The sequence below is a fragment of the Aristolochia californica genome, unplaced genomic scaffold (assembly GCF_029961685.1).
Source record: "Aristolochia californica isolate CCGP_79_NKW_82.1479 unplaced genomic scaffold, dmAriCali1.0.hap1 SCAF_11, whole genome shotgun sequence".
Lineage (NCBI taxonomy): Eukaryota > Viridiplantae > Streptophyta > Magnoliopsida > Piperales > Aristolochiaceae > Aristolochia > Aristolochia californica.
In genome coordinates, this window is record NW_027181782.1 from 24247397 (window position 1) to 24266655 (window position 19259).

Sequence of the window (19259 nt, forward strand, 5' to 3'; positions counted from 1 at the left end):
AAAATTTGACGTAACGATCATAGATGATTGTTAAGTGATTTATCATGCGTAATAGGCTATATTTTTGTAAGGAATGACTTATGGATTGGGAGTCAACACTCAGTTAAAAATCCCCCGCCTCCCCCTTTTCCTGACAATTACAAAACCTAATATATAAAAACAAAAAAGAGTTTACAATCCCTAAAAATTACATACACTTTTTGGAATTATCTCTCTCTAGGTTTGTGAATTGTGCATTTCCATTTTAGATGTATACTTTTTTCTTAAATCAAGACTTCAGTTTTCACTTTCCCACATCTCATAAACAAAAAAGAGATAAAAAGCAAGTAGGTCACAACAAAATGAAAAGTTTAGAGTTTATATATGGAAAAAATTAAAAAAAAATATGAAATGTAAGTAAAGAAAATTTATTCACACACAACAAATGAACACAAAACTTTTGTTACCCAAGTTTGGCAAATTCTATTGGTTCAACCCTAATTGCTTGGAATTTTATAAGAAAGAGATTTCTACACATGTTTTAAAAATGGATATGCATGCTTGAAACATGTTAAAGATGCAAATGACCTATTGATCCAAACCTTCTAAATAGAATAACAAACATTCATTAAATTCTCACGTTAACATGCGGTGGGATATTTATCCAAGTCAAATAAATTATTATTTTGTAGATTAATAAAAGCTGACCTAACGATCATAGATGATTGTAAAGTGATTTATCATGCGTAACGGGCTATATTTTTGTAAGGAATGATTTATGGATAGGGAGTCCATACTTAGTTAAAAATCCACTACCTCCCCATTTTCCTGACGGTTTCAAACCCAAATATATAAAAACTAAAAAGAGTTTACAATTCCTAAAAATTACAGACACTTTTTGGAATTATCTCTCTCTATATTTGCGCATTGTGCATTTTCATTTTAGATATATACTTTTTTCTTAAATCAAAACTTGAATTTCCACATTCCCTTGATCTCGTAAACAAAGAAGAGATAAAAGGCAAATAGACAGCAACAAAATGAAAATTTTAGAGTTTATGTACGAATATATTTTTGAAACAATAACAAATATAACTCAAGAAAATTTATTCACACACCACAGATGAACACAAAATTTTTGTTATCCAAGTTTTGGAAATTCCACTAGTTCAACCGTAATAGCTTGGAATTTTATAAGGAAGACATTTCTACACATGTCTTAAAAATGGATATGCAAGCTTGAAACATGTTAAAGATACAACTGACCTATAGATCCAAACCTTCTAAAGAGAATAACAAATGCTCATTAAATTCTGAAGTGAACGTGCGGTGGGATATCTACCTGAGTCAAACACGCCATTATTTTGCCCATTTACAAAAATCTGACCTAATGATCATAGATGAGTGTAAAATGATTTATCATGCATAACGGACTACATATTTTTTAATTAATGACTTATGGATTGGGAGTCAACACTCAGTTAAAAATACCCACCTCCCCCTTTTCCTGACGATTACAAAAACTAATATTTAAAAACTTAAAAGAATTTACATTCCCTAAAAATTACAGACACTTTTCGGAATTATCTCTCTCTACATTTGTGCATTGTGCATTTCCATTTTAGATGTATATTTTTTTCTTAAATCAAAACTTGAGTTTTGACTTTTCCTTCATCTCGTAAACAAAAATTAGATAAAAGGCAAATAGATCAAAACAAAATGAAACTTTAAGAGTTTATGTATGGAAAAAAATTTTAAAATAACAAATGTTTGTAAAGAAAATTTATTCACACACCGCAAATTAACTCAAAATTTTTGTTCTCCAAGTTTATGAAATTCCACTACTTAAACCCTAATAGCTAGAAATTTTATAAGAAAGAGATTTCTAGACATGTTTTAAAAATGGATGCATGCTTGAAACATGTTAAAGATGCAAATGACCTATGGATCCAAACCTTCTAAGGAGAATAACAAATGCTCATTAAATTCTCAAGTGAACGTACGGTGAGATATTTATCTGAGTCAAACAATCCATTATTTTGCCATTTACAAAAAGCTGACTTAACAAACATAGATGCTTGTAAAGTGATTTATCATGTGCAACGGGCCATATTTTGTAAGGAATGACTTATAGATTGGGAGTCAAAACTCAGTTAAAAATCCCCCGCCTCTTCCTTTTCCTGATGATTGCAAAACCTAATATATAAAAACTAAAAAGATTTTACAATCCCTAAAAGTTACAGATCCTTTTTGGAATTATCTCTCTCTACATTTGTGCATTGTGCATTTCCATTTTAGATGTATACTTTTTTTCATAAATTAGAACTTGAGTTTTCATTTTCCCTTCATCTCGTAAACAAAAAAGTGATAAAAGGCAAATAAATATTAACATATTGATGATTTTAGAGTTTATGTATTTAAAAATTTTAGAAAAATAAAAAAATAAAATAAAAAAAATTTCACACACCACAAATTAACACAAAAGTTTTGTTATCAAGTTTGTGAAATTCCACTACTTCAACCCTAATAGGTTGGTATTTTATAAGAAAGAGATTTCTACACATGTTTTAAAAATGGAAATGCATGCTTGAAACATGTTAAAGATGAAAATACCCTATGGATCCAAACCTTCTAAAGAGAATAAGAAACGCTCAGTAAATTCTCAAGTGAATGTGTGGTGGGATATTTACCCGAGTCAAACAAGTCATTATTTTGCCCATTTACAAAAGGTTGACCTAACGATCATAGATGATTGTTAAGTGATTTATCATGCGTAATAGGCTATATTTTTGTAAGGAATGACTTATGGATTGGGAGTCAACCCTTAGTTAGAAATCCCACGCCTCCCCCTTTTCCTGACGATAGACAAACCTAATAAACTAAAATTAAAAAGAGTTTACAGTCTCCTAAAATTACTGACACTTTTTGTAATTATAACTCTCAACATTTGTGCATTGTGCATTTCCATTTTACATATATACTTTTTTTCTTAAATCAAAACTAGAGTTTTTGCTTTCCCTTCACCTCATAAACCAAAAAGAGATAAAAGGCAAATAGATAACAACATAATGAAACTTTTAGAGTTTATGTACGGAAAACATTTAAAACAATAACAAATGTAAGTAAAGAAAATTGACTCACATACCACAATTGAATACAAAAGTTTTGTTATCAAAGTTTGGGAAATTCCACTACTTCAACCCTAATAGCATGGAATTTAATAAGAAAAAGATTTCTGCACATGTTTTAAAAATGGATATGCATGCTTGAATCATGTTAAAGATGCAAATGATCTATGGATCCAAACCTTCTAAAGAGAATAACAAACGCTCATTAAATTCACAAGTGAATGTGCGGTGGGATATTTACTCGAGTCATACAAGCCATTATTTTGCCCATTTACAAAAAGTTGACCAAATGATCATAAATGATTTTAATGTGAATTGTCATGCATAACGGGCTATATTTTTTCAAGGAATGACTTCTGGATTGGGAGTCAACATTCAATTAAAAATCCCACGCCTCCCCCTTTTCCCGACCATTGCAAAACCTAATATATAAAAACTAAAAAGAGTTTACAATCTCTAAAAATTACAGACACTTTTCGAAATTATCTCACTCTACATTTGTGCATTGTGCATTTCCATTTTAGATGTATACTTTTTTCTTAAATCAAAACTTAAGTTTTCAATTTTCCTTCATCTCTTAAAATAAAAGAGATAAAAGTAAAATAGATCTCAACAAAATGATAATTTAGAGTTTATGTATTTAAAAGTTTAAAAAGTAACAAATAAAAATAAAAAAAATTGTTCACACATCACAAATTAACACAAAAGTTTTGTTATCCAAGTTTGGGAAATTTCACTACTTCAACCATAATTGCTTGGAATTTTATAAGAATGAGATTTCTAAACATGTTTTAAAAATGGAAATGCATGCTTGAAACATGTTAAAGATGTAAATGCCCTTTGGATCCAAACCTTCTAAAGAGAATAACAAACGCTCAGTAAATTTCCAAGTGAACGTGTGGTGGGATATTTACCCGAGTCAAACAAGTCATTATTTTGCCCATTGACAAAAAACTGACCTAATGATCATAGATGATTGTAAAGTGATTTATCATGTGTAACTGGCTATATTTTTGTAAGAATTGACTTATGGACTGGGAGTCAACACTCAGTTAAAAATCCCCCACCTCCCCCTTTTCCTAACGATTGCAAAACCTAATATATAAAAATTAAAAAGAGTTTACAATCCCTAAAAATTACAGTCACGTTTTGGAATTGTCTCTCTCTACATTTGTGCATAGTGCATTTCCATTTTAGATGTATACTTTTTTCTTAAATCAAAACTTGAGTTTTAACTTTCTCTTCGTCTCGTAAACAAAAAAGAGATAAAAGGCAAATAGATCACAACAAAATTATAATTTTAGAGTTCATGTATGGAAAAAATTACAAACAATAAAAAATGTAAGTAAAGAAAATTTATTCACAAACTACAAATGAACACAAAAGTTTTGTTATCCAAGTTTGGGAAATTCCACTTTTTCAACACTAATAGCTTGGTATTTTATAAGAAAGAGTTTTCTACACATGTTTTAAAAATTGATATGCATGTTTGAAACATATTAAAGATGCAAATGACCTATGGATCCAAACCTTCAAAAGTGAATAAAAAACACTTAATAAATTCTCAAGTGAACGTGCGGTGGGATATTTACCTGAGTCAAACAAGCCATTATTTTCCCATTTACAAAATGCTGACCTAACAATCATAGATGATTGTAAAGTGATTTATCATGCCTTACGGGCTATATTTTCGTAAGGAATGACTGATAGATTGGGAGTCAACACTCTGTTAAAATTCCCCCCTCGCCCCCTTTTACCGACGATTGCAAAAACTAATATATAAAAACTAAAAATATTTTACAATCCCTAAAAATTTCAGACACTTTTTGGAATTAGCTCTCTCTACATTTGTGCATTGTCCATTTCTATTTTAGAAGTATATTTTTTTCTTCAATAAAAACTTGAGATTTAACTTTCCCTTCATCTCGTAAACAAAAAAGAAATGAAAGGCAAATAGATCACAACAAAAAGAAAATTTTAGATTTTATATACAAAAAACATTTAAAACAATAACAAATGTAAGTAAAGGAAATTTATTCACACACCACAAATGAGCACAAAAGTTTTGTTATTCAAGTTTGGAAAATTCCACTAGTTCAACCCTTACGGCTTGGAATTTTATATGAAAGAGATTTTTACACATGTTCTAAAAATGGATATGCATGCTTGAAACATGTTAAAGTTGCGAATGACCTATGGATCCAAACTTTCTAAAGAGAATAACAAACGCTAATTAAATTCTCAAGTGAACGTGCAGTGGGATATTTACCCGAGTGAAACAAACCATTATTTTGCCCATTTACAAAAAGTTGACCTAACGATAATAGATGATTGTAAAGTGATCTATCATGCATAACGCGCTATATTTTTTTAAGGAGGTACTTATGGATTGCGAGTCAACACTCAGTTAAAAATCCCCCGCCTCCCCCTTTTCCCTGCGATTGCAAAACCTTATATATAAAAACTAAAAAGAGTTTACAATCCCAAAAAATTACATACACATTTTGGAATTATCTCTCTCTACATTTGTGCATTGTGCATTTCCATTTATGATGTATACTTTTTCCTTAAATCAAAACTTGGGTTTTCACTTTTCCTTCATGTCATAAACAAAAAAGAGCTAAAGCCTAGTAGTTCACAACAAAATTAAAATTTAAGAGTTTTTGTACGGAAAAAATTCAAAACAATAACAAATGTAAGTAAAGAAAAGTTATTCACACACCACAAATAAACTAAAATTTTTGTTATCCAAGTTCGGGAAATTCCACTAGTTCAACCCTAATAGCTTGGAATTTTATAAGAAAGACATTTCTACACATGTTTTAAAAATGGATATGCATGCTTGAAACATGTTAAAGATGCAAATGTCCTATGGCTCCAAACATTCTAAAGAGAATAACAAACGCTCATTAAATTCTCAAGTGAACGTGCGGTGGGATATTTACTAGAGTCAAACAAGCCATTATTTTGACCATTTGCAAAAAGTTGACCTAACGATCATAGATGATTGTTTAGTGATTTTTCATGCATAACGGGCTATATTTTTGTCAGGAATGACTTCTAGTTGGGAGTCAACTCTCGGTTAAAAATCTCCTATCTCCCCCTTTTCCCAACGATTGCAAAAATTAATATATAAAAACTAAAAAGAGTTTATAATCCCTATAAATTACAGAAACTTTTTGGAATTATCTCTCTCTACATTTGTGCATTGTTCATTTCCTTTTTATATGTATATTTTTTTCTTAAATCAAAACTTGAGTTTTCACTTCCCTTCATCTCGTAAATAAATAAGTGATAAAAGGCAAATAGATCACAACAAAATGAAAAGTTTAGACTTTATGTATGAAAAAAATTAAAAAAATAACAAATGTAAGTAAAGAAAATTTATTCACACACCACAAATGAACACCATCATTCCTTACAAAAATATATTTATCTGTGATTTACAATAAGTGATTTATCTGTGATGAAATCTGATACCAAAGTCCCAGACCAGGGTTGTACACCATCATTCCTTAAAAAATATAGTCTGTTACGCATGATAAATCACATTACAATCATCTATGATCGTTAGGTATGCTTTTTGTAAATGGGCAAAATATTGCCTTGTTTGACTCGGGTAAATATCCCACTACACGTTCACTTGAGAATTTAATGAGCATTCGTTATTCTCTTTAGAAGGTTTGGATCCATAGCTCATTTACATCTTTAACATGCTTCAAGCATGCATATCCATTTTTAAAACATGTGTTGAAATCTCTTTCTTATAAAATTCGAAACTATTAGGGTTGAACTATTGGAATTTCCCAAACTAGGATAACAAAACTTTTGTGTTCATTTGTGGTGTGTGAATAATTTTTTTTTACTTACATTTGTTATTGTTTTAAAGTTTTTCCATACATAACTCTAAAATTATAATTTTGTTGTGATCTATTTACCTTTTATCTCTTTTTTGTTTACGAGATGAAGGGAAAGTGAAATCTCAAGTTTTGATTTAAGAAAATAGTATACATCTAAAATGAAAATGCATAATGCACAAATGTAGAGAGAGATAATTCCAAAAAGTGTCAGTAATTTTTATGGATTGTAAACTCTTTTTAGTTTTTATATATTAGGTTTTCCAATCTTCGGGAAAAGTGGGAGGCGGGGGAATATTTAACTAAGTGTTGACTCCCAATATATAAGAAATTCCTTACAAAAATATAGCCCGTTACACATAATAAATCACTTTACAATCATCTATGACTCGGGTAAATATCCCACCGAACGTTCACCTTTGAGAATTTAATGAGCGTTTATTAATCTCTTTAAAAGGTTTGGATCCATTGGTCATTTGCATCTTGAACATGTTTCACGCATACATATCCATTTTTAAAACATGTGTAGAAATCTCTTTCTTATAAAATTCCAAGCTATTCGGGTTGAACTAGTAGAATTTCCCAAACTTGGATAACAAAACTTTTGAGTTCATTTGTGGTGTGTGAATAAATTTTATTTATTTACATTTGTTATTGTTTAAAATTTTTTCCATACATAAACTCTAAAATTTCCATTATGTTGTGATCTATTTTCCTTTTTTCTCTTTTTTGTTTATGAGATGAAGGGAAAGTGAAAACTCAAGTTTTGATTTAAGAAAAAAGTATACATCTAAAAAGGAAATGCATAATGCACAAACGTAGAGAGAGATAATTCCAAAAAGTTTCGGTAATATTTGGAGATTGTAAACTCTTTTTAGTTTTTATATAAAAGGTTTTGCTATCATCGGGAAAAGTGGGAGGTGGGGGATACTTAACTGAGTGTTGATTCCCAATCCATAAGTCATTCCTTACGAAAATATAGCCTGTGACACATGATAAATCACTTTACAATCATCAAGGATCGTTCGGTCAGGTTTTTGTAAATGGACAAAATATTGGCTTGTTTGGATCAGGTAAATATCCCACTGCAAGTTCACCAGAGAATTTAATGAGCATTTTTTATTCTCTTTAGAACGTTTGGATCCATAGGTCATTTTCATCTTTAACATTTTTCAAACATGCATATCCCTTTTTAAAACATGTGTAGAAATCTCTTTCTTATAAAGTTCCAAGCTATTAGGGTTGAACTAGTGGAATTTCCCAATCTTGGATAACAAAACTTTTGTGTGCTTTTGTGGTGTGTGAATAAATTTTCTTTACTTCCATTTGTTACTGTTTTAAATTTTTTAAATACATAAACATTAAATTTTTCATTTTGTTGTGATCTATTTGGCTTTTATCTTTTTTTTTATTTACGAGATGAAGGGAAAGTGAAAACTCAAGTTTTGATTTATGAAAAAAGTATACATCTCAAATGGAAATGCACAATGCACAAATGTAGAGAGCGATAATTCAAAAAAGTGTCTGTAATTTTTAGGGATTGTAAACTCTTTTTTGTTTTTATATATTAGGCTTTGCAATCGTCAGGAAAAGGGGGAGCCATGGATTTTTAACTGAGTGTTGACTCCCAATCCATAAGTCATTCCTTACAAAAAAATATAGCCTGTTACTCATTGTAAATCACTTTACAATCATCTATGATCGTTAGGTCAAATTTTATAAAATGGGAAAAATATTGGCTTGTTTGACTCAGGTAAATATCCCACTGCACATTCACTTGACAATCTAATGAGCGTTTGTTATTCTCTTTAGAAGGTTTGGATCCTTAGGTCATTCGCATCTTTAACAAGTTTCAAACATGCATATCCATTTTTAAAACATGTGTAGAAATCTCTTTCTTATAAAATTCCAAGCTATTAGGGTTGAACTAGTGGAATTTCCCAAACTTAGATAACAAAACTTTTATGTTCATATGTGGTGTGTGAATAAATTTTCTTTACTTACAATTGTTATTGTTTTAAATTTTTTCCATACATAAACTCTTAAAGTTTCATTTTGTTGTGATCTATTTGCCTTTTATCTCTTTTTTGCTAATGAGATGAAGGAAAAGTGAAATCACAAGTTTTGATTTAAGAAAAAATTATACATCTAAAATGGAAATGCACAATGCACAAATGTAGAGAGAGATAATTCCAAAAAGTGTTTGTTATTTTTAGGGATTGTCAACTCTTTTTAGTTGTTATATTTTAGGTTTTGCAATCGTCGGGAAAAGGAGGAGGCGGGGGGATATTTAACTGAGTGTTGACTCCCAATCCATAAGTAAATCTTTAAAAAAATATAGCCTGTTACACATGATAAATCACTTTACAATCATCTATCATCGTTAGGTCAGCTTTTTGTAAATGGGCAAAATATTGGCTTGTTTGACTCTGGTAAATATCCCACCGCATGTTCACTTGAAAATTTTATGAGCGTTTGATATTCTCTTTCGATGGTTTGGATCCATAGGTCATTTGCATCTCTAACATGTTTCAAGCATGCATATCCATTTTCAAAACATATGTAGAAATCTCTTTCTTATAAAATTCCAAGCTATTATTAGGGTTGAGCTAGTGGAATTTCCCAAACTTGGATAACAAAACTTTTGTGCTCTTTTGTGGTGTGTGAATAAATTTTCTTTACTTAAATTTTTTATTTTTTAAAATTTTTTCTATACATAAACGTTAAAATTTTCATTTTTTTGTGATCTATTTGCCTTTTATCTCTTTTTTGTTTACGTGATGAAGGGAAAGTGAAATCTCTTATTTTGGTTGAGGAAAAAAGTATACATCTTAAATAGAAATGCACGCTGCACAAATGAAGAGAAAAATAATTCCCAAAAGTGTCTGTAACTTTTAGGGATTGTAAACTCTTTTTAGTTTTTATATATTCGGTTTTTCAATCGTCGGGAAAAGGGGGAGGCGAGGATTTTTACTTGAGTGTAGACTCCCAATCCATTAGTCATACCTTACAAAAATATAGACCGTTACGCATGATAAATCACTTTACAATCATCTATTATTGTTAGGTTAACTTTTTGTAAATGGGCAAAATATTGGCTTGTTTGACTCTGGTAGTATGCTACTGCACGGTCACTTGAGAATTTAATGAACGTTTGTTATTCTCTTTAGAAGGTTTTGATACATAGGTCATTTGCATCTTGAAAATGTTTCAAGCATACATATCCTTTTTTAAAACACATGTAGAAATCTCTTTCTTATAAAATTCCAAGCTATTAGGGTTGAACTGGTGGAATTTCTCAAACTTGGATAACAAATCTTTTTTGTTCATTTGTGGTGTGTGAATAAATTTTATTTATTTACATTTGTTATTGTTTTAAATTTTTTCCATACATAAACTCTAATATTTCCATTTTGTTGTGATCTATTTGCCTTTTATCTCTTTTTTGTTTACGAGATGAAGGGAACGTGAAAACACAAGTTTAGATTTAAGAAAAAAGGATACATCTAAAAAGGAAATGCACAATGCAAAAATGTAGAGAGAGATAATTCCAAAAAGTGTCTATAATTTTTAGGGACTATAAACTCTTTTTAGTTTTTATATATTAGGTTTTGCAATTGTCTGGAAAAGTGGGAGGCGGGGGGATATTTTACTAAGTGTTGGCTCCCAATTAATAAAAAATTCCTTACAAAAATATAGCCTGTTACCCATGATAAATCACTTTACAATCATCTATGATCGTTAGGTCAACTTTTTCTAAAAGGGCAAAATATTGGCCTGTTTGACTCGGGGTAAATATCCTACCGCACGTTCACCTGACAATTTAATGAGCGTTTTTTCTTCTCTTTAGAAGGTTTGGATCCATAGGTCATTGTCATATTTAACATGTTTCAAGCATGCATATCCATTTTTAAAACATGTCTAGAGATATCTTTCTTCTAAAATTCAATGTTATTAGGGTTGAACTAGTGGAATTTCCCAAACTTGGATACCAAAACTTTTGTGTTCATTTGAGGTGTGTGAATAAATTTTCTTTACTCACATTTGTTATTGTTTTAAATTTTTTCCATACATAAACTCTAAAAGTTTCACTTTGTTGTGATCTATTTGCCTTTTATCTCTTTTTTTTTTTAAGAAATAAAGGGAAAGGGAAATCCCAAGTTTTTTTAAATGGGAAAATTATGGGTTTGTTTGACACGGGTAAATATGCCACCGCACATTCACTTGAGAATTTAATGAGCGTTTGTTATTCTCTTTAGAAGGTTTGGATCCATATGTCATTTGCATCTTGAACATGTTTCTAGCATGCATATCCATTTTTAAAACATGTGTATAAATCTCTTTCTCATAAAATTCCAAGCTATAAGGGTTCAACTAGTGGAACTTCCCAAACTTGGATAACTAAAGTTTTGTTTTTATTTGTGGTATGTGAATAAATTTTCTTTATTTACATTTGTTATTTTTTAAAAAAATTTCCTTAAATAAACACTAAAATTTCCATTTTGTTGTGGTCTATTTTCTTTTTATCTCTTTTTTGAGTACGATATGAAGGGAAAGTAAAAACACAAGTTTTGATTTATGAAAAATGTATACATCTAAAAAGGAAATGCACAATCCACAAATATAGAGAGAGATAATTCAAAAAAGTGTTTGTATTTTTTAGGGATTGTAAACTCTTTTTAGTTTTTATATAGTAGGTTTTGCCATCGTCGAGAAAAGGGGGAGGCGGGGGATATTTAACTGAGTGTTGACTCCCAATCCGTAAGTCATTCATTACATAAATATAGCCTGTTACACATGATAAATCACTTTACAATCATCTATGATCATTAGGTCAGCTTTTTGTAAATGGAGAAAATATTGGCATGTTTGACTCGGGTGAATATCCCACCGCACGTTCACTTGAGAATTTCAAGAGCGTTTGTTATTCTCTTTAGAAGGTTTGGATCCATAGGTCATTTGCATCTTGAACATGTTTCAAGCATCCATATCCATTTTTAAAACATGTGTAGAAATCTCTTTCTTATAAAATTCCAAGCTATTAGGGTTGAACTAGTGGAATTTTCCAAACTTGGATAGCAAAACTTTTGTGTTCATTTGTGCTTTGTAATAAATTTTCTTTACTTACATTTGTTATTGTTTTAAATTTTTTCCATACATAAACATGAAAATTTCCATTTTGTTGTGGTCTATTTTCTTTTTATGTCTTTTTTGTGTACAAGATGAAGGGAAAGTAAAAACACAAGTTTTGATTTATGAAAAAAGTTTACATCTAAAAAGGAAATGCACAACGCACGAATGTAGAGAGAGATAATTCAAAAACGTGTCTGTAATATTTAGGGATTGTAATCTTTTTTTAGTTTTTACATATTAGGTTTCGCAATAGTCGGGAAAAGGAGGCAGCGGGGGATATTTAACTGAGTGTTGACTCCAAATTCGTAAGTCATTCCCTAAAAAAATATAGCATGTTACACATGATATATCACTTTACAGTCACCTATGATCGTTAGGTCAGGTTTTTGTAAATGGGGGAAATATTTGCTTGTTTGACTCGGGTAAATATCCCACCGCACGTTCACTTGAGAATTTAATGAGTGTTTGTTATTCTCTTTATAAGGTTTGTATCCATAGGTCCTTTGCATCTTGGACATGTTTCAAGCATGCATATCCATTTTTAAAACATGTGTAGAAATCTCTTTCTTATAAAATTCCAAGCTATTAGCGTTGAACTAGTGGAATTTCCAAAACTTGGATATCAAAACTTTTGTGTTCTTTTGTAGTGTGTGAATAAATTTTCTTTACTTACATTTGTTGTTGTTTTAAATTTTTTCTATACAAAAAAACTTTAAAATTTTCATTTTGTTGTGATCTATTTGCCTTTAATCTCGTTTTTGTTTTCGAGATGAAGGGAAAGTGAAAACTCGATCTATGAAAAAAGTATACATAAAAAATGGAAATGCACAATGCACAAATGTAGAGAGAGATAAGTCAAAAAAGTGTTTGTAATTTTTATGGATTGCAAAATCTTTTTAGTTTTTAAATATTAGGTTTTGCAATCGTCAAGAAATAGGGGTGGCGGGGGATTTTTATCTGAGTGTTGAGTCCCAATCCACAAGTCATTCCTTATAAAAATATAGACCGTTATGTATGATAAATCACTTTACAATCATCTATGAATGTTAGGTCAGCTTTTTGTAAATGGGCAAAATATTGGCCAGTTTGAGTCGGGTAAATATCCCACCGCACGTTCACTCTAGAATTTAATGAGTGTTTGTTATTCTCTTTAGAAGGTTGGGATCCATAAGTCATTCACATCTTTAACTTGTTTCAAGCATGTATATCCATTTTTAAAACATGTTTAGAAATCTATTTCTTATAAAATTCCAAACTATTAGGGTTGAACTAGTGGAATTTCCAAAATTTGGATAAGAAAACTTTTGTGTTCATTTGTCGTGTATGAATAAATTTTCTTTACTTACATTTGTTATTGTTTTAAATTTTTTCCATACATAAAATCTAAAAGTTTCATTTTGTTGTGGTCTATTTTCCTTTTATCTCTTTTTTGTTTACGAGATGAAGGGAAAGTGAAAGCTCAAGTTTTTATTTATGAAAAAAAAATATCTAAAATGAAAATACACAATGCAAAAATGTAGAGACAATAAATTCCAAAAAGTGTCTAAAATTTTTAGGGATTTTAAACTCTTTTTAGTTTTTATATATTAGGTTTTGCAATCGTCAAGAAAAGGGGGAGGTGGGGAATTTTTAAATGAGTGTAGACACCCAATCCAAAATTCATTCTTTGAAAAAATTTAGCCCGTTACGCATGATAAATCACTTTACAATCATCTATCAACGTTAGTTCATCTTTTTTTAAATGGGCAAAATATTGGCTTGTTTGACTCGCGTAAATATCCCACCGGACGTTCACTTCAGAATTTAATGAGCGTTTGTTATTCTCTTTAGAAGGTTTTTATCGATAGATGATTTGCATCTTGAACATGTTTCAAGCATGCATGTACATTTTTAAAACATGTGTAGAAATCTCATTCTTATAAAATTCCAAGCTATTGGGGTTGAACTAGTGGAATTTCCCAAACTTGGATATCAAAACTTTTGTGTTCTTTTGTGGTGTGTGAATAAATTTTCTTACTTACATTTGTTATTGTTTTAAATTTTTTCTATATATAAACTTTCAAATTTTTATTTTGTTGTGATCTATTTGCCTTTAATCTCTTTTTTGTTTACAAGATGAAGGGAAAGTGAAAACTCAAGTTTTGATTTAATTAAAAAGAATATATCTAAAATGGAAATACACAATGAACAAATTTAAAGAGAGATATTTCCAAAAAGTGTCTATAATTTTTAGGGATTGTAAACTCTTTTTAGGTTTTATATATTAGGTTTTACAATCGTCAAGAAAAGGGGGAGGCGGGGGATTTTTAACTGAGTGTTGACTCCCAATCCACAAGTCATTCCTTACAAAAATATAGTCTGTTACACATGATAAATCACTTTACAATCATCTATGATCGTTAGATCAGCTTTTTCTAATTGGGCAAGATATTGGCTTGTTTGACTCGGATAAATATCCCACCGCAAGTTCACTTGAGAATTTAATGAGTGTTTGTTATTCTGTTTAGAAGTTTTGAATCCATAGGTCATTCGCATCTTTAACATGCTTCAAGCATGCATATCCATTTTTAAAACATGTGTAAAAATCTATTTCTTATAAAATTCCAAGCTAATTGGGTTGAGCTAGTGGAATTTCCCAAACTTGGATAACAACACTTTTTTGTTCATTTGTGGTGTGAGAATAAATTTTCTTTACTTATATTTGTTATTATTTAAAATTTTTTCCATACATAAACTCTAAAAGTTTCATTTTGTTGTGATCTATTTGCCTTTTATCTCTTTTTAGTTTATGACATGAAGGGAAAGTGAAATTCCAAGTTTTGATTTAAGCAAAATTTATACATCTAAAATGGAATGCACAATGCACAAAATTAGAGAGAGATAATTCAAAAAAGTGTGTTTAATTTTTAGAGATTGTAAACTGTTTTTAGTTTTTATATATTAGGTTTTGCAATCGTCGGGAAGAGGGGGAGACAGGGGATTTTTAACTGAGTGTTGACTCCCTATCCATAAGTCATTTCTTACAAAAATATAGCCCGTTGCACATGACAAATCACTTTACAATCATCTATGAACATTATGTCAGTTTTTTTTTTAAATGGGCAAAATATTGGCTTGTTTGACTCAGGTAAATATCCCACCGCATTCACTTGAGAATTTAATGAGCGTTTGTTATTCTCTTTAGAAGGTTTGGATCCATAGGTCATTTGCATCTTGAACATGTTTCAAGCATGCATATCCATTTTTAAAACATGTGTAGAAATCTCTTTCATATAAAATTCAGAGTTATTAGGGTTGAACTAGTGGAATTTTCGGAACTTGGATAACAAAACTTTTGTGCTCATTTGTGGTGAGTGAATAAATTTTCTTCATTTAAATTTGTTTGTGTTTCAATTTTTTTCCATAGGTGATTTGCATCTTTAACATGTTTCAAGCATGCATATCCATTTTTAAAACATGTGTAGAAATTTTTTTCTTATAAAATTTCAAGCTATTAGGGTTGAACTAGTGGAATTTACCAAACTTGGATATCAAAACTTTTGCGTTCTTTTGTTGTGTGTGAATAAATTTTTTTTCTTTACATTTGTTATTGTTTTAAATTTTTTCTATATCTAAAATTTAAAATTTTCATTTTGTTGTGATCTATTTGCCTTTAATCTCTTTTTTGCTTAAGAGATGAAGGGAAAGTGAAAACTCAAGTTTTGATTTACAAAAAAAGTATACATCTAAATGCACAATGCACAAATATAGAAAGAGATATTTCCAAAAAGTGTCTATAATTTTTAGGGATTGTAAACTCTTGTTAATTTTTAAATATTAGGTTTTGCAATCGTGAGGAAAAAGGGGGTGCGGGGGATTTTTAACTAAGTATGGACTCCCAATCCACAAGTTATTCCTTACAAAAATATAGCCCGTTACGTATGATAAATCACTTTACAATCATCTATGATCGTTAGGTCAGCTTTTTGTAAATGGGCAAAGTTTAACTCGGGTAAATATCCCACCGCATGTTCACTTAAGTATTTAATGAGCTTTTGTTATTCTCTTTAGAAGGTTTGGATCCATAAGTCATTTGCATCTTGAACATGTTTCAAGCATGCATATCCAATTTTAAAAGATGTGTAGAAATCTCTTTCTTATAGAAGTCCAAGCTATTAGGGTTGAACTAGTAGAATTTCCCAAACTTGGACAACAAAACTTTTCTGTTCAATTTTTATGTGTGAATAAATTTTCTTTACTTACATTTGTTATTGTTTTAAATTATTTCTAAATATAAACTCAAAAAGTTTCATTTGGTTATGATCTATTTGCCTTTAATCTCTTTTTTTATGAGATGAAGGGAAAGTGAAATCCGAAGTATTGATTTAAGAAAAGTAGAATTCTAAAATGGAATGCATGTTTCACAATTGTAGAGAAAGATAATTCAAAAAAGTGTCTTTAATTTTTAGAGATTGTAAACTGTTTTTAGTTTTTATATATTAGGTTTTGCAATCATTGGGAAAAGGGGGAGGCGGGGGATTTTTAACTGAGGGTTTACTCCCAATCCATAAGTCATTCCTTAAAAAAATATAGCCCATTACACATGATAAATCTCTTTACAATCATCTATGAACGTTATGTCAACTTTTTTGTAAATGGGCAAAACATTGGCTTCTTTGACTCAGGTAAATATCCCACGGCACGTTCACTAGAGAATTTAATGAGCGTTTGTTATTCTCTTTAGAAGGTTTGGATCAATAGGGCATTTGTATCTTGAACATGTTTCAAGCTTGCATATCCATTTTTAAAACATGTGTAGAAATCTCTTTCTTATAAAATTCCAAACTATTAGGGTTGAACTAGAGGAATTTCCCAAACTTGGATACCAAAACATTTGTGTTCATTTGTGGTATGTGAATAAATTTTCTTTATTTACATTCGTTGTTGTTTTAATTTTTTTCCATACAGAAACTCTAAAATTTCCATTATGTTTTGGTGTATTTGCCTTTAATCTCTTTTTTGTTTACGAGATGAAGGGAAAGCAAATACACAAGTTTTGATTTAAGAAAAAAGTATACATCTGAAAAGGAAATGAATGATGCACAAATATAGAGAGAGATAATTCCAAAAAGTGTCTATAATTTTTAAGGGTTTTTATATATTAGGTTTTGCAATCGTCGGGAAAAGGGGGAGGCGGGAGATATTTAACTGAGTGTTGACTTCCAATCCGTAAGTCATTCATTACAAAAATATAGCCTGTTACACATGATAAATCACTTTACAATCATCTATGATCGTTATGTCAGCTTTTTGTAAATGGGCAAAATATTGACTTGTTTGAATCAGGTAAATATCCCACCGCACGTTCACTTGAGAATTTTATGAGCATTTGTTTTTCTCTTTAGATGGTTTGGATCCATAGGTCATTTGCATGTTTAACATGTTTCAAGCATGCATATCCATTTTTAAAACATGTGTAAAAATCTCTTTCTTATAAAATTTCACGCTATTAGTGTTGAACTTGTGGAATTTCCAAACTTGGATAACAAAACTTTTGTGTTCATTTGTGGTGTGTGAATGAATTTTCTTTACTAATATTTGTTATTTTTTAAAAAAATTTCAGACATAAACTCTAAAATTTTCATTTTGTTGTGATCTATTTGCCTTTTATCTCTTTTTTGTTTACGAGATGAAGGAAAGTAAAAACTCAAGTTTTGATTTAAGAAAAAGGTATACATCTAAAATGGAAATGCACAATGGACAAATGTAGAGAGAGATAATTCCAAATAGTGTTTTTAATTTTTAGGAATTGTAAACTCTTTTTAGTTTTTATATATTATGTTTTGCAATCGTCGGGAAAAGGGGGAGGTGGGGGATTTTTAACTGAGTGTTGACTCCCAATCCATAAGTCATTCCTTCCAACAATGTAGCCCGTTACACATGATAAATCACTTTACAATCATCTATGATCGTTCGGTCAAATTTTGGTAAATGGATAAAATATTGGCTTGTTTGACTCGTGTAAATATCCCACCGCACGTTCACATGACAATTTAATGAGCATTTTTTATTCTCTTTAGATGGTTTGGATCCATAAGTCATTTGTATCTTTAACAAGTTTCAAGCATGCATATCCATTTTTAAAACATGTGTAGAAATCTCTTTCTTATAAAATTCCAAGCTATAAGGTTTGGACTAGTGGAATTTCCAAAACTTGGATAACAAAACTTTTGTGTTCAATTGTGGTGGTTAATAAATTTTCTTTTCTTACATTTGTTATTGTTTTAAATTTTTTCCATACATAAACTCTAAAAGTTTCATTTTGTTGTGATGTATTTGCCTTTTATCTCTTTCTTGTTTATGATATGAAGGGAAAGTGAAATCCCAAGTTTTGATTTAAGAAAAATGCATCCAGCTAAAATGGAATGCACAATGCAAAAATGTAGAGAGAGATAATTCAAAAACGTGTTTTAATTTTTTAGAAATTTAAAACTCTTTTTAGTTTTTATATAATAGGTTTTGCAATCGTCGGGAAAATGGGAGGCAGAGGATTTTTAACAGAGTGTAAACTCCCAATCCATAAGTCATTCCTTACAAAAATATAGCCCGTTACGCATGATAAATCAATTTACAATCATCTAAGAACGTTATGTTAGCTTTTGTAAGTGGGCAAAATATTGGCTTGTTAGACTCAGGTAAATATCCCACCGCACGTTCACTTGAGAACTTAATGAGCGTTTTTTATTCTCTTTAGAGGGTTTGGATCTATAGGTCATTTGCATCTTGAACATGTTTCAAACATACGTATCCATTTTTAAAACATGTGCAGAAATCTCTTTATTTTAAAATTCTAAGCTATTAGGATTGAACTAGTGGAATTTCCCAAACTTGGATAACAAAACTTTGTGTTCATTTGTGGTGTGTGAATAATTTTATTTATTTACATATGTTATTGTTTTAATTTTTTTCCTTACATAAACACTAAAACTTCCATTTTGTTGTGGTCAATGCACAAATGTAGATATAGATAATTAAATTAGTGTCTATAATTTTTATGGATTGTAAATTCTTTTTAGTTTTTATATAATAGGTTTTGCAATTGTCGAGAAAAGGGGGAGGTGGGGGATATTTAACTGAGTGTCGAATCCCAATCCGTAAGTCATTCCTTACAAAAATATAGCCC